Source organism: Aulostomus chinensis, chromosome 17, assembly GCF_037954235.1.
Source record: "Aulostomus chinensis isolate RoL2024-O1b breed Wild chromosome 17, RoL_Achi_v1.0, whole genome shotgun sequence".
Taxonomy (NCBI): domain Eukaryota; kingdom Metazoa; phylum Chordata; class Actinopteri; order Syngnathiformes; family Aulostomidae; genus Aulostomus; species Aulostomus chinensis.
Window position 1 is genome coordinate 17276466 of NC_141336.1, and position 17604 is coordinate 17294069.

The following is a 17604-nucleotide window of genomic DNA, read 5'->3' on the forward strand; positions in this document are numbered from 1 at the left end:
TCCACCTCCGAAACTGTAGGTGGCAGTATGCTCCCTCAGCTGGTGGTAGTCAGACTAGGCAAAGATGACCGTTTGCATCTCACACCAATTAAATTATCAAGAGGTAAGTGGCAGACTTCAATTTAAAGGAATAGTAACATATTTCTTGAAGGATTTTAAGCTGGCAGAGCACTGAGTTTGACATCGCGGCTCCTCCTCCACTTTGCACAGTTCAATTTCCAGGTTTAGTTGCCTAACAGGAGCTATGGAAAATGTTTTGAAATACCTAGGTGGGGGGCCGACTGAACTAAGTACATGTCACATCACCAACTGTCTCTGACACGATGTTTTTAACCTCGTGGTAGCCTGTACCCTCCAGCCATGATGCCATGTTTTTCAGCCCCACTGTCACCTGTAGCTCCCAGCCTTGACCCCATTTTTTTCAGCCCAATCTGTAGCTCCCAGCCGGGATGCCATTTTTTTAGGAGGCAAAAAACTTGGCATGCCAAGGCTTCAGGACACGTGGATTACATCAGAGGAGAAGTCTGGAGATACTTAATTGTATTATTGGGTTTTTTTTTTTTCCTGTTATTGTTTAGTTTGTTTGTATCTTAAGTTGAGGGTTGGTCACCATTCAATTCAGTTGACCTTACAGGTGAGAAGATATTTACCTAGTTTTCATTTTAGAGTGGACTATCTCTTTAACATGATTACAGCCACATTTGCATGTACTTCAAAACCCCAGTGTATTGTGTTATCCTAACACAATACACTGACTTTTCTAACATTTAAAATGACATTTAAGACACTGTAACATCTAGCATGTGATTTTTAGTAATATTTCATTTACATCTTCTAGGTTCAACTCTGTTATATTCAGAGTATACGATCATGCATCTGTTTTGTATTGTGGACCCTTTTTTGCAGGGAGACTGTGACATATTGAGCTCTAACAGGCCACAAATCGATCTCCATCACAAAGGAAATCAATGCACCGGAACTGAGTTACTCCGATGGGCTGAGTGGAGATTACTCGATTTTCAGTCGAATAAAAGACCATTACCATATGTCTCCTGTGGTGGAATTTAGTTGCAGCCCATGAATAATTATATTCAAGATACAGATCGTGGTAAACATTGTTATTCTTTGTGGATAATAATCTAAATAATTCCGCTAAAACACTGTCACTTTCTGATATTGTTGATTAAATACCACACCATTACTGCAAGATTGTGGAATAAAGCCATGTGACTCATAATCTACAAACTGCAACTGTTATTTTGAAAACAATAAATAGGCCAACTCTGCATAATGTGATATCACACATACATAGTGCCATTCAGTACATCATATTCAAATGTGTTCCATATGGTCACATTGTTCTGGAGATAGGGACAAGAGAATGCTCAATCATAAGTAAAGATAAAACTGCAAATGAGACAGCTTGAGTGTACCTCTCCTATAAGAATAGCCTCTACATTACAGAATCTCCAGCTGTTCCTTTATCCCTCCTCGACTCAATCCAGTCATTAAAAACTTTCACATCTTTTCAAACATTTGCTGCAAAAAGAAGAAAAATAAAAGACGCTCTGATGCAGCACGCACACATTTCACCGAAAAAAAAGGTTGGGAACGTGTGAGGTATAGGGGGAACATATGAATTTGCATATTGCAGCAGTGTTGATTTCTTTAGTCTTTTTTTTTTAAGCTTTCCTTCTGTGTTGACGCCGTGTGACGTTTTGTGTATTTTCACACACTGTACATCTATATCCACACACAGGCATGCCCTCCAGGTCCTCAAGTCAAGGTGTGTGTGGGTGCAAATTCGATTATACTCAAGTTAAAGCAATTTCCTGTGGAATTCAATTCTTGTCCTGTGTTGCAGGTGAGCTCCCCGCGGACGTCTGTGTCTTCTCAAAGAAATAAAGCACCTATAAACAGCAGCCTTAAAGGTGGGGGGAGGAAGTAAAGCCAAAATGCAATTAATATGCAAATTCGGGGGGGAGACTTAATGGGGAGCCTTAACAAACATTCGTGTGTAGTGAGATAAGGCTGTTTTCAGGTTGTTTTCGTCTAACCTCTGCCTGTCCAAAGTCAAAGCCTTGGGGAGCTGAAACTCTTGAAAAGGCGTGGATGTTGTTGGTAATGGATTATTGTATGAGAAGAAGTAGGGCAGTCTCGGGTGAGGTTTTAGAGTGCACACACTTTGTGGTGTCACACAGTTGTGCAAAATGGCAGTCATCTAACTGAAACAATTCTTTCCTTTTATGTCACTCTGTCTTTTTTTTTTTGTACCACGGGTGAGCAATTTACTCTGAATCCCTTGAGTTCGCCATGGGTGGGGGGTGGGGGGGAGGAGAGGGTAGAGGGGAGAGAGGTAGAATGAGCTGCCTGAGGCGAGAGATGGAGGGCAGCAGAGAGGCTGAGAGTACGCATTCAGATTGGGAATTCATTTGCCATTCTCAGGCTCAGTCATACTTCAAGAGGCTTTAGGAGAGACATGGAGGAGGGAGAGATGAGGCCTCTGATGTGGAATGACATGCCTGATGATAGAGGGAGAGGCGAAAGAGAGAATGAGATGAGACCACTATGAATCACAGTGATAGAGGAATAGCGAGACTGACGGTGCAACAGGGAGGGAGATGAGGAAGAAAAATGGGGAGGTTTGGGCTGCAGTCCTGCGGGTCGATGCTGCAGTCGAGGCCACAGTAGTGCTGCCTGATGGATCTAAGTCACCAGGGACCGTACCCTCTCCCTCCATCCCTCCAACCCCCACCTTAATGATTCACCACTACCACCCTCCAACCCTCCTGCGCCTCCACCACAATTCACACCCACTCCCCGAGCTAAATTATCACCGCGGTCCCTCTGAGAGCTCCATCACTCTCCCTCCATCTTCGGTTATCATCAAACAAGTATATGAGCTGAGACTGGGCGCCTGATTGCATTGAAGAGCCCAGCTCAGCAGTTTTTATGAGACTATGCGCATTTGTTCGCACACTCCAACTCACACACCGCTGGCTTTGATGGCACTTTTGCAGGAAGAGTTTTCCATCTTAAAATGCTTGAGTGTTTACAAGTGATGATGCAGAGTCGATTTAGTGGAGGGGCAGTGTAATTCCACGGGCAGGACACTATAAATGTTGATTAGATGAAGGGTTGAGTGGAATATTTAATCATCAGGGACACATTGGTATTCTCTCTTCATACGACTCTTATATCATGTTAGCTCTGGGTTAGAGAGCACTGCGACAACTCAACAGTTCAAGTACCCGCACAGATCCATGAGAGAACAGCTTTGACTACTTGATTATAGGTTATAGTACATCAGACAGGTTGATGGTAATCACTGGAAACAATTGCTGGTCTGTGTTAGCCAAAGGTCTTTACCAGCAGAATTCTAGTCAGTCAGGGTTACAATGGAAAGATTAGTTCAACATACAATTGCCTCTAATAATAGTATGAATCTGTGCATCTCCTAGATTCCTGGATCCACAAACACAATGGAAGAATGTATGTTAACATGTCTTCTCCTTTTATACTTCCGCCAAGGCATCTCATTCCATGCCTGCCTGAGTTGCGTTGACATTTCACCATCCTCTCTCAGTTTTGTCAATTGTGTCACAACATCTTGCCAGAAGTGGGTTGAGAGTAGTTCAGCATCTTAGTACTATCCTCACTAGCCACACAGTTGGCGGCGTTGCTGCTGCTGCTGCTGCTGCTGCTCCTGATTCCGTTTGATCCAAAACCACTGGTATGCTGCCTCCTAGCCGAGCCTGCAAAGCCCAGATTCCCCAAGAATCCAAGGGGTTCTTCACTGCGAAGCCCCTTTAGCCAACTTCCACTGGCAGGTTTCAGGCCTTCCATCCATCCTGCTGGTTCTCAAAGAGAAAGGCTTGGTATCTCCTTAGCTTTTGCTTATGTTCATCCTGCATCCGCTCCAACCCGAGCTGCTGTGAACTTGATAAGCACCTCCTGGTTGATATGTTCCAACCACATGACACTTGAGCAACTTCTTCAACTCTGCTTCCATCTCCTAGTTGCTAGACTTGCCTTGGATGCCTTTTCATCTCATCTCTGCTGCTGCCTGAGAAATCAGACGAACCACAGAAAAGTTGTCCTCCCTTGCCTGCTCAAGACCAGCCGCCAACTGAGCCAAAAGTCAGTCATGTTGCCACCTGAACTTCCCATCCAAAAGTCCTAACCCACATGCTCAAACTTGGCTGGCCTTCCACAGCACTGAGGTCCCACTGCCAACCACCCTCAACCCACCATGAGTGGAGGTTTGATGAAGTAAGCGTAACATCACACACTGATTACTAACAAATATGTAAGTATGTGTATATGTAAGTATGAAGACCTCATCTGAAAAGACATGTTGATTTTTTTTTAATTGGGATTTATTTTGTGAGCGCGATAAACAAAATTCTATTTACCTCAATTTTACTGTGGCAGAGGAAAAATCTCACAGATGGACATCTCAAAATCTGGGCAAATACAACCAAAACTATCTGCATGATAGATACACAGGTAAAAAAAAAAAATGTTTATTTGTAGTTGGGTGATCCTACCCTTTAGTGGAATCAGAAACAAACCCAGATCACCCAGCCATGCTGCCACCATACTGTCACACACACCAATACAGAGGGAATGATCTGGCATGTACTGGCCCCGTGATTAAAGTGTATAGAGCTCACCTGCCCAAGTCCAATCAGGGACTGTACTGATTGCAACAGATTGCTGGAGACTGAAAATGGGGTAGAGAGGAGGAGGGGTGGGACCTCCATCACTGGTGAAGTGATACAGTGGTGAAGCCATGGCAGGGTGGCAGGAAGCTGCAGCCCCAGGGAGGATCCAGCTCCTCTCAACTCCTCTCTGGCCAGACGGGGTGAATCAATCATCTCCAAAGATGTCAGCATCTGCCCAAGCAATTTCAGATTGGAATAAATGGCAGATGGGGATGTTGTTCCCTCTGTTTAATCAGTTCCACCAAATGTGGTTTTATCTCTTATAAAATGAAACCATCTGTAGCACGTAGGTGTAAGGATCAAGTGAGGGAGGACAGAGGGAGAGGGTGACAGAGGGAGAGAGAAGAGATGTGTGTGCGCATGCATATGTGCATGCTTTCTTATGAGTGTGAGGGTTTGTTTTTTGTGCATGTGTGCTGACGGAGGGCAGAGAGGGAGAGAGAAATTGAACACTATGAAACAGTGAAACAGAAGCAGAGTAGTGGGAGTGAAATGGAAAAAAAAGAGAAGCACTTATCCATTAAAAAGAGGGAAAATGTAATCTTACTGCAAAGCTCACACCTCCACTCTAATCTCCTCTTTCTCCCTCACAGGAGTACCACCCAGGGGCCATCACCATTATATCTAGACCCATCTATTTCCTCCTCCGCCTCCAACCAGACACTGGGGCTGTAATTTGGTCCCCCTAGCCCCAGCCTAGGCACAGACATCCCTGATAAATCCCCTTGTTTTGAACCAGGGATGATAGTGTGGAAGTATTACAGCTCTCAAAGCTCCTGCTTTCACTTTCAGATAACACTTTACTTTACTGTGGCCTTAATGTGCAGTAAACTATAGTAAAGTCTAAGTAGGGTACACAGTGTTTCAGTGAAAACACTTTGATTACATTATGTAGAATGCAAGGCAGCAGCTACATCTGCACACTGGCACTAACACAGCGTTGTTACACCCTCGTAAGCACATAATGCACCAGATACACCCCCATTAAAGTGTGGTGGAGAGAATCAGGTGACAGGAGAGAGAGAGAGACTGTAGTTTTCTTTGTCCCACTGCAAGTAGTCGTCACACGCTCTGGCTTATAGCTGCCATTAATGAATGTCTGACAGGGTAAATCACTTGAGACTCGAAGGCGGAAAAACTCAACACCTCCAGCAAGAGATCATCACTCTTTTATCACTCTTAACTGTATGTGGAATAATGATCTGAAGAAACGGTATTATACTCGCAAATTTTAATGTTCATATTCAACTGTTGTGGTTGTTTTGTTTTTTTCAAATCTGTAGTTACAAATGAGTATTTCTTTTAAATACAACAAAAATGACATGTCTTAAAAATGGATTTCCTCAGTGGCAACTAGAAGGCAGTGGACTCTTCCTAGTCTGCCAACATTTGTTTTACACGGCTAGCCAACAACAAGCGATCAGCAAACTGTTCCTTGATCGTTCTCTCTGCCAATCACTGAGACTTGTTTTTCCACTTGAGTTGTCATTATTGTATTCATGACAATTATATGAATTGATAAATAATGAATTTGAAGAAGAAGAAGAAGAAGAAAAACAGTTCCCTTAAAGTCTGCTTGGATCATAAACACAAAGAAAATTCATTCTAATCGTCACATTTATTTGAAGGTACGGCTAAAGATTTGAAGAAACAACCTATAGTTTCTAACTGAGTCCCGTATGGATTATTATTCTATTAGATTAAAGATTTTTGTATTGTTTTTAATTTCACTTCATTTTCATTGAGTCATATCAACATATGCAGCAAGTGATAAAACATTTAATACAACTGATCATTATTCAAAATTTTTGTTTTTAATGAAAACGTAAAATTATTCGGAACGTTTTCATCTTAAATCTTTATAATCCCGATAACAGATGAGAGCTAGAGCACAATTCATCACCGACTGCTCCGAACAAGAGCTTGAAACGTACTTTAAATATTAAATGATATTCCTAATTTTGGTGAAATAAAATAAAATACTGTCCAAATATTTAAGAAAAATGGTGTTTTTCATTCAAAATGCTGTTAGTTCATCACAATTAATTGGTGCTTCATTACGATATGAGTAGAGGAAGACACTGGTTCACTTGATCAGGCAAGAGGAAGAAGAGATTTTTGCTGTTTTATTGTCTGACGCTTCATCTCGACACACCGTCATCAATCACTAGGCAACAAAAACATATGCATCACAGCAAAAGGGGGATACGAGTTTACTTTAATACATTTTTAACACCGCTCATTTATTGTAAATCTTGTTTTTTCTAAAGTTATTCTCAACATCACTGCATTTTACTTTGAAATATACTTTGCATTGTACATTTTACACCGAGACATCTTAATTGCAATGAAAAATGGGCAACATCTGCATTTCTGATACTCAGTGACAGAAACTATGAAGTACGTATTCCATAAATGCTTATTCTCTTCCTCTAAATTACAGGCTTATAATTTAATGTTCTGCTTGCTTTCAAAAAAAAGAAAAAAAAAAGACTATCTTCTGCCTCTCCCTCCACCCTGCAGAGACCCCGTCCCTGTTCTAATACGCCAGGATGCTTTGTGATAAAAGCTCGACTTCACTATTTATTCCCAAAGATAAATTAGGTTCACGCTGAGTACTTAATGTTCACAAGACGTGAGAGAATAGTAGTTCAAAGATGAGAGCCGGCAGCTATATCTGGACAGCACGGTTCACATCCACTTTATTTTCTGGTCTGCCTTTATCAATTTTTAATATTAGGAGTTTTTTTTTTAATTTCTTCCAGCAGCATCAGAAAGACAAAGAGACCCTTTAAGTTAAATTGATTTGGAGTGAAGCTCGGCTATTAAACTTCACAAACTATTTTTAACTTGGGAAGACAAAGAGAAATAGAGTACAGCAGAAGGGACTAAACATGCTGTACAGATGCTGCAGTGACTCTATGAGCCTTGTTGGATGAGGAAGACTACATAGCACAGCTGGGATAATTGCTACTGTAAAACCAAAAAAAAAATTATTGTCAGGGGAGTAACTGGCCTGTTTGACATGACAACATGGTAATCAGTCATGTCCTGATAACTCATACCAAGCGGTCTCAAAGTAAATTTGGCTCCAGCGTGGTCTGAATAATTCACCGTCCCCGCTCGTCCTTTGTACGTCCACTATTCTCTCTCTGCCTTCACAGACGAGAGGAACCAATTTGGGCTTCTCTCAGACCAGTCAGGTAGGCAGAAGCTGAACAGAACAGAACAGCCAGCCATGCATATGGATCAGGTCGACAGGCTGAGCATTAATGGCCTCCCTCTGGAATCTAAAACACCAACACAGGCCAGAGAGGAGCTCCTGGGGGAAATCAGAATACCGGGAGCCATTCAGGTCAGCTTGTACGTGTTCTCTGCATGTTACAGCTACAGCACCCCCACCCCCCTCCCCACACACACACACACACACACACACACACACACACACACACACACACACACACACACACACACACACACACACACACACACACACACAAACCCCCCACGCTCACAGCGCCAGACCAATTTAGAGACTTCTATTGAATGCAGAGCATTGTTGACCACTTTCTAGAATGGAATCGACGTGTACATGTGTGAAATATGATTTTCACTTCCTTTGGGTTTTTGGGGACGGAAGAGTTTGTATGTCATTCCCTGTTTTTTTAGAGTGAAACATGTAGTACAGCAGAGGAGAAAGAATAAGTTAATCAGTTGGTAATGTGACATTTGTTATAAAATGACAATTATCATAATTTAATAAAATTAACATAAACTATTTCTGGTTACAGCTCTTTCAATGTTCTACAGTTTAGTTTTTTTGTTCGTTTGTTTTTTAAACTTTATGCAAATAACTGTAAGACTACACACAAGGGGGAAGACAGAGCGGAAAACCCGACCACAATCCTTGAAAAAACAAGAGTACCGAGACAACTTCATAGTTTATAGACCCAACAGGTTCATGTTTCCACCAAACTTGGATCAAGAAGGGATCTATCATGAGTATTTTATCTTTTAGGGTTGATCTTTAATCTTCAAGTCCCAGCAAGATGCCGTGGCGGAGGTTTGCACTGTCAAGCTAAAGTGGTAAATGTACTTTCACTACTTGAATCAAATCTTGACTCAGACCCAATGTTTCCATTTCAAACGGTTCAGTATGAGCAGATTAAACCCAAGGAGGGCTCGAGGGTCTAAACATCGGAGGGTTGCTGGTGCAATCTCTGCTTCTACGGGGACCAAAGTTTCTTTGAGCAAGATACTGAACCCATTATTACTTCAACTTCAGTTCATTTAAAGTCATCACATCACCTTAAGAGTCTCTTTACACCTCACAAATAAAACAGGAGTGAAAGATGAACCACAACAACTCAGTGATAGATAAACCTGACACAAAGTGTAAGAGTACATGACAACACACACACACATACGCAGTTGTATGATGCTATGATAAAAGATAATATGAAACCATATTGCATGACAAGGTGATCAGAGGTGGTTTGAGGTCAAAAGTTAGAAACAAAAGGATTCAGATTTGGTCTCCTGGCAGGTGAAATCATGACAGATCATAGTAAAGTGTGTGTGTGTGTGTGTGTGTGTATGTGTGTGTGTGTGTGTGTGTGTGTGTGTGTGTGTGTGTGTGTGTGTGTGTGTGTGTGTGTGTGAATGAGGTGGCGTGGGAAAGTGCTATAAAGGTAGAAGAGCAAATATAAATACAGTCCAACAATGCACTATAGTGTAAAAAATGATCCAGGAGAGAGGGATGAAGTTTCTCCTATCCAGCCAACATATTTGGTGATCTGGATAGAACCATGACATAAGCAGTAACCTATCAGTAGTAATCTGCGTTTTATTACTGTATAAATTGTACTTATATACTTATATTACATATAGCAAGAGAGAGTGACAGATTTACACTCAGACTCCATGAAATGGGTAGCAGACGCTCGGTTGGCCGCATGAAGAATGTTAACAAGATTACTTTTCTCACACCCTCAGTAGCTCCTGACTAACCATCCAACCCTGCACCAAGTCAATTTTGGATAAACGTTGAGCCCATTTCGAACCCCGTCGAGAGCGGTGGGTGTTTAGCGGAGAACAAAGCGCTTTATCCCGGCTTGTTCAAGAATGCTGACAATGTGACTGTCATAAGCAGGACTTGTGACCTTGCTGAAGTGCCATTCCCTCCCACGCAGGCGTCATATCAATACTGGCTATGTCCTCACCACTCAACTTCTCGTATGCTTTACCACCACGTGACCCCAGCCAATGCAGAGAAAATACTGCGCTATCAAGCAAAGGAATGATTGTGTAACTATGGGTGCATTGTTTTATGTTGAGGAGAACCAGAATCACTTAAATCAATTAGGAGATGTTTTCAACTACAAATGGACATGCGGAGTCTGGAAATGTACATTGTCTGAGTGGAGAAATCTCAAAAGAACAATACTCCCATTTGTAGTGGCATCAATAAATGAATTATTGCATTATTCGGAAGTGATTTTGTTCAGTCCAAACACCAGGATAGGATGAATACGAGTGAATTATTGGTAGTAGTATGTAGTAAGTAGTAGCATGTAGTTAGAATGTAAGGGATGAGCCCAGTATAATCGCCCAATGTACATCCCAATGTAGGGTATGAATTAGGTATCAAACATAAATCAAACTCAAAATTAAGTTGATTCTCAATCAATATTATGAATATAGAGTGAAAGTGTCAAAGCCCCCATAAAGAGGCTCTCACACAACTCTTAACGCGTTCATAGTTTAGTAGGTTATAGTGCCGTGATGCCAAAAAAAAGGGTATACAATAACTGTTCATTAATCGTAATCAGGGTAATAGAGTGTGAAAAAAAATGCAGTTTGACGTCATACCGCTGCAAATCTACAAACCTTGTTACACAAGATAGGAACACGCATTCTACATGTATTCAAATGTTCAGATAAAAGAAAGTGGCCCTCAATTCAACAACTAACAACTAAACTTGGATGTAAAGTGTCATTTCGGAGGCTCAAAGAACATCTCCATGGACCCATCAGGGCTCTATGATAAATGCTTTCTGACAGCTTCTCAGATTGTTGTCTGGTTCCTTTTTTTGTTTTGTTTTTGAGGTCCAACTTCAGAGCAGAGCAGTCTGAATTAAAAAAAACAACAACAGACAAACCTGAGTTGTGTGTCAGAGCGGATTCTCCCTCCTGTTCTGCACCGATAGGCGTGTGTTACGGTGTAACGTGTGAGCACATCCGCGTCTCTTCAACTCTCACACTGATAGACTCCCACAAGTTCCCTCTCTATCCATCCATCCATCCATCTATTTCTATCATCACGCTTCTTTGCTTTGTCTTTATAGCATTCCCCTCCGTGTGTGTGTGTGTGTATGTGTGTGTGCTTATACCATAGATGAGGCAGGCATGGTTATGTCTTAGCAGCAGCAGCACCAGCAGCAGCACCAGCAGCAGCCTGTGGAAACAAAGGCAGGGTGATTTATAGCCCCTCACTGAGAGCATAAATCACACCTGCAGCGCTGCGCCTTTAAACGCCCTGCGTCCTGACAGCATTTACCTTTTATAAATGATTGGGCTGAACCTCCCATGGAGCCTGAGACCACAAAGCTCACTCATTCCCCATCTAACTCTTCCTTTGTTTCACCTCTCTCTCTCTCCCTCCCTCTGTCTCATTTCAATTTTCGCTCCCTATCTATCTCACCCGTCCTCCTGTCTCTGTACTCCAGCATCTTTCTGCTTCTGCCTTTTCTGTCTCTGTCTACATTTTCACCCTCCTCCTCCTCTGCCTCCTCCTCCCTCTTCTCCTCCTCTTCCTCCTATCTGTCCTTACCATGGCCTCCCTCTCTGTGTTTGCAGGGTATGATTGGATGCTCCCAGTGGCGCCTTGCTCTGCGCTCACCCAGTGTCTGTGGGGGATATATGACTAAAGCTGCTTAAAAGGCAGCAGCACTGCCACCATATCCACGGCTGTTAAGGAAATGAATGTGTCAGTCTTGGCCCTATCTGCCTTCCTCATGACCACTTTTGTGTGTGGCAAATACATAAGAGGAGGTAGGGAGGGGGTGGGAGTGGGGGGTACACACAGAATACGCGCGCGCGCACACACACACACACACATAATGCCACACCTGTGTGTCATGGCAGGAGTGTGAGCGAGGAAATACACAGCCCCAGCTGCAGGAGTGTGGCTAAAGATAAAGGTGACGTCTTGAGGCCATTACTTATCCAGCACAGCGGAAAAAGGTTTGCAGATATTATACCTGCTGTCCCCCACATAATAGCTCCAGGTTGGGGGGCCACACACACACAAACACACACACACACACACACCCATACATTTACATGCACATGCAAACAAACATGCATAGACAGGCTTGCAGAAATTCTTACACGCAAATCTATATCAACATATTCACACACGCACACGCACACACACAAACACAAACACACACACAGGAGCTGTGCAATGCCTCGCCTGACTGAGTTAAAATAGATGAAAGAGCTGGTAAATTAGATCTGACTCAACAGTTTAAAATGCAGCACCGCGAGCATCAGTAGAACAAAACGACAATATTTCTCAAAGCTGACACAGTCACTAGCAGCAGGAGCATCCAAACGAGGGCTTGTTTTTTTTAAGATCTCGTCAACGCCGCATGAAGCCTAGCGCGGGTGCATACGGTGGGGAAAGGAACGTTTTTCTGTGTAATTCAAAAATTGATTTTAGTTTAAATCATACACAGTAGGGGCATGTAAAGTGCTCATTATCAATGTCGCCACAAGGTGAAAGATAGTGCAAGAATGTCTTAGAGAAAGAAGCTACAGAGCAAAAAGCATTTTTTTTGCAACAGACGTGTAAAATCTTGTCAAAATTAGCTAAATTAAGGATGGCATCAAATACTCTAAATTCAAAGATATCGAATATTTGATCAAATATCTATTCAAATTGCAGAAGGCAGAATCACCAGAACAGAGTCAGGATTAAATACCTCCGTATGATACCGCCAGACTATCATGAGTACTCACTGAATGCACAGAGAGCAGGAGTCACACATCCATGTCAAATTGAGCAAAGCCCCTTTATGGGAATACTTTGGGGTTTTTTGTGCAGGAGATGGCAGCAAGATGACATCTGGACTGCGTGTTTCTGTTTATCCAAACATACTTTTAAAAAAAGTAGTCCAACTGTATCTTGATGTGTTTTTTTTTCCACAACATTTCTGTATTTAGTTTTTTTCAAGTTTTGAAGTTGAGTTAATGTTTTTCATCTTGCTGCTCACGCCCTGTTTTTTCATCTAGATTTCCTGCAAATTCGGAGTAAATTACCATCTGCAAATTTTTTTTTAAATGAATAAAACTAAAATCACAGTTGAAAAAATATCTAAACTTGATACATTGTTCGAAACTGAAGTGAAAATTAAAATCAAGAAGTAACTTTTGCCTTCTCATCTCGTCCACCCTGCTATAGAGAATTGTCAACAACCTACAGCTTGCAAAAGTGGATTCATACCATCCATGCATTAGTGCTTCATTTAGTCGCGATTCCATCTGTTAAATCCTTACACACTTGATCTTCTCCCTCTAGCGCGGGGGTTCTCATACAGTTCCAACTTTTCATGGCAGCGAATAAAAAAGAGGGACCCGGACAGACAAGATGAATCGAAACCCAGCCAGTCATTTCAGCTCCAGTTTGAATGTGACAGTTGTTCTTTGTATTTGCGTTGGACAGTCTACAGTGGAAACGAGAGATGCCCTGCAAATGTGAGCTATTCTGCTGCCAGGATGCCGGTTGTTCTACTGTAACTGAACAGGAGCTTGTGTGTGTGTGTGTGTGTGTGTGTGTGTGTGTGTGTGCGTGTGTGTAGAAAATAAATACCAGCACCCTCGCAGTGAATAAAGCTTTGCAGATATCCTCAAGGTCTAAAGAGATTTCTTTTTTTTTTTGTATTCATAACAGACAATTATAGTATATGCGTATTGAAAGAGACGGTAAACGTCAATGCTTTATGAATTAGCAAGAACACGGTTAGGGCTTTATGTTGTTGGCAGAAAGTGCTGTTTAACTCTTAGGTATACGCCGACTAACAGAGAGGGAGATGAAGAACTTGGAAGTCTGCAAATTGTTTACGGTTGTGATTTTTCCTTTATGACTCAGTGTGAGCGAGTTTAATAATGACGTTCAGGAACAAAAAACACACGCACGCACGCGCGCGCGCGCACACACACAAAACAGACGTTCCTTTCCTCTGAGAAGAAGCCAAACTCTCTGTAGAGGCTAAGAGGCTAATGTTTGGCTTGCTATTAGCATGCCCTTTGTTGGTCTTGCAGAGAGGCCTCACATGTAGCACACCTGACCTTCCGTGTTGAAAACTACACCTCACGACATGGAGCAGGGTGTCCACTCCCTGGAACCTAACCTTACTCTTTCCACAGGGATCAGAGGAGACAATACTGGATTTCCTAGCGTCCCCCACCCCCACCATCATCCCCACTTCCTCTGTTTTCTGCCCTGGGTTAATTGGTTTGATTGTTGCCCCAGGCTACAGCTGATTCTGTATGGCAGAGGGGGGGGGATTTCAACCGGTGCATTCGCTAGAGTATTTAAAGCATTCAGATGGTATGAATTAACTATTCATAGCCCCCTGCCTGAGGTATGTGTTTACCTCATCTCCATCATCACTAGAAGTATCTCCTTTTATAGTTACTACCTCTTTAACTTCATGGGCAAAGGTTTGAAGCTACGCTGACCCCGTACCTGACCTCTTACATACATAAACACTAATTACTGTTTTGGCTATGCGAAAGGAGAAATGACAATCCCACATGTATATCTAAAAAAGAAAAGCTCAACGACTTCACTTTCCACTTGTAAAAACAATAAGAAAAATGGCTGCCAAAAACATGGGGAATTATTGAACTTTGAAGGTTGAATCTGAGTAAAGGGAGCAGCTATCATTTAATGAGTCGGTTTGCCTTGAGATTAAAAACTAGAGGGGATATTAAGCACGGTTTGACCCGTGCCAGTTTTAAGCCTCAGCCTGCTGATTACATAGAAATGCCTCTTCTATCAAGGAGTGACTCTTCTTAAATCTTTTTTTTAAGGAGTTCCTGCTCCATCAGGCAGTAAACTCTCTTTGAGGGAAACGCTAAAGGTGAAGGTGCCCTCATCGTCACTCACCCTTCACCATTAGTGGAGTAAATAACAAGGTTGAACCATATCAGGCTGTTCCAGTCACTGGTGAGTGAGGCGAGCGCTGCGATGTCAGGTCAACTTAACTTGTGCCATGTCAGACTGAGATCATACCAGCTATCGAGAAGCAACTCCAACAAAGAAAAAAGACAACCTGCGATTGTAGCATGTGACTGAATAGAAATGAAAGAGTCTTGAAGCCCAGAAAGAAGTTTGCATCACTGGACTTCCAGCTCTCTGTTTCAAAGTCAGTGGATTTTAGGTTTAACCCCTGAATCAGCTGTAGCCTGGGGCACCTGTGGTTCACACAAGCTTATATTTGAATGTTAAGTGCTTCAACATAAAACAGCAAATATCACGCTCGTGATCTTTGAAGTGTTTATGTGTCTTAAAGAGACAGTTCACCCAAACATGAGAACTCAGCCATTGCCTTCTCACCCTCAAGTTTTTCTTAGTCCATAAAACACTGCTGGAGTTTCACAGGAGAGTGTTGTCCTATATTTTTCATATTTTCTTAATAATTGAAGTCATATGTAAAAAAAACAAAAACAAAAACAAAAACAACAACACATAATATACCCCCTTACTGCTCATTTAAAGTAACCCAAGTCTCCTGAAGTTTAAGTTGTTTGAAGAGATGGTTTTGGTGGTTCATCGTGTCTCCTAGACATGACGCCATCATTTTAGTATGGCTAAAAACATGATATCAGTAAGTTTTATTTCAGCAAACACTCTGGTTAATTCAAACGAACAGCATAAAGTCATTTTACGGTTTTATACTCTATTATTTCACATTAGAAAATTGGTCCCCGTTCACATCAGTTGCTTGGGTGCCTAGTTGTGTTTTCCTGCTCGATTGGTATTTTTAGGCCTAAAAACTTCGCCTGACCTTCCATCGGCATTAGAGAAAGTTCATAGTAACTCTTAGTAGATAACCCAAGTTGATGAGGATTTTCATTTTTTGGGTGAAATATCCCGTTAAAAAGGCAGATGCTAACACGTAGCACTGGAACAAGTGGCTACGATGCCAACTTCCCTGTTGGTCTACGAAAATACACGATCCATTCAGCAATCTTATTGTAACTAAGCTCTTACGCTATATTTACCATCACCCCCCCCCCCCCAGCACCATATTGTACGTCTGTTTACAGTGAGTCTCTCCTACTCCTCCTCCTCCTCCTCCTCGCTCGCCTCTCAAGCTGCACCTGCTGAAAGCCTCCACCCCTCCCTCTATGGCTAGTATACATTATGTGGCTCAACATCACGGGTAAAGAAATATATAAATAAATATAAACACTGGCTCTGGAACATGTTTTCTCCCTCCCCATCCCCTCCATCCCCTCCCATCCCTCCTCTCCCCTACACTGAGAAGTAATGAGGGGCTACCTGTAATTACAAGCAGCTGCTGTCTTCCCTGACGAACGCTAATTGCCAATAATGATTTTGGAGAGCTGTAAAAATTCACCGGCTGACGCTCTCTCTCTCTCTCTCACTCTCTCTCTCTCTCGCTATAGTTTGTAGGAACAGAGAAATAGACAGGGAGGAAGAAAAGAATAGGGAGAGAAAGAGCGAGAAAGAGAGAGAGAGAGAGAGGAGTTGCTGGATTTCTCCCTGCCGAGAGACAGAGAGAGACAGACAGACAGACAGAGAGAGAGAGAGAGACAGGGGGGGGGGGGGTTGCTGGATTTCTCCCTGCCTGTGTCGCAGTCGGGAGCATAGTTAGCTAATTTCTGTTGCTGACATATCAGAACCCTTCAGTCGCCTTTTTTTTTGCCATCTCCCTCCGTTCTCTTTCTTCCTCCTCACCTGTTTGCAGTCTCTCCTTCACGGGCTGATAACAGCTTTATTAGAGCTATAATGTGCAGGTGGAAGTTTAAAGGTCCCGTATGAGCACAGCGAGGACCAGGGGTGGTGGTGTTGGGGGGGGCAAGGAAGGCTTGGGTGAATGGGTGAGGTGCCTAATAAGCCACATGCATAATTAAAAGACAATGATGCCGCTAATTAATGAATGCTTGTGTTTGGCTGAGCATTGTAATGGAGACAGTGGAAGCATGTAGGAGTCGGGGAGGAAGCAGCAGAAGAAGAAGAAGCAGTTGAGCAACACTTCAACTTCAAAAAGCTAGCAAATGCATCTCACAACTTTTGAAAGTATCTTAGTTGTAAAGATTCCTCGGGTGATGACGGCACATCTCTTAAAACTCAAACCCCGCAACATCAATCCATCATTTCAGATTATGTCACTCTTTCTTCAATCCACCAACTCTGAAAATAGGAGCCTCTCAGTTTGAGAGAGAAGGGAGGAAAAGAGGCAACGTGCGTCGTTATCATCTTCTTGTCGCCAAGATGACTCACGAGCGAACAAACACATCGATAAAGCTGCAACGCCGCATGAAGTCCACACATGAAAGAGTTTTGCCGGTCAGTTTTATGACTGACACTCCCGCCCACCTCGGGACTTGAGTTTATCGACTCCAGGAGTAAAAATCACACAACAACTTATTTAGTGAATCCCTTTTGGCCCACTACATCAACCATTATTGCAGGTCGCAGTGTCTGTTTTTGAGTCATATATGAAAACGTGACCGAAACGTGACCCACGAGTGCCCTGCGTCTTGAAATATTTGATGTGAAAATGTCAAATACCCTGAAATCAAAGATGTTTTGTAATTAGTCTTGTGAAATAAAATC

At 42.5% G+C, this 17604-nt stretch overlaps 1 long non-coding RNA gene across 1 annotated transcript in view; it reads left to right on the forward strand.

The window, feature by feature from the left end:
* The window catches only part of LOC147246533 (uncharacterized), a 35940-nt gene extending 30513 nt beyond the window's left edge, over window positions 1-5427 (forward strand). The window contains exons 2-3 of the long non-coding RNA XR_015109813.1: window positions 4020-4272; window positions 5321-5427. This is a non-coding gene — a long non-coding RNA (uncharacterized LOC147246533). The remainder of the gene's footprint in view (window positions 1-4019; window positions 4273-5320) is intronic.
* The last annotated feature ends 12177 nt before the right edge of the window (window positions 5428-17604 follow it).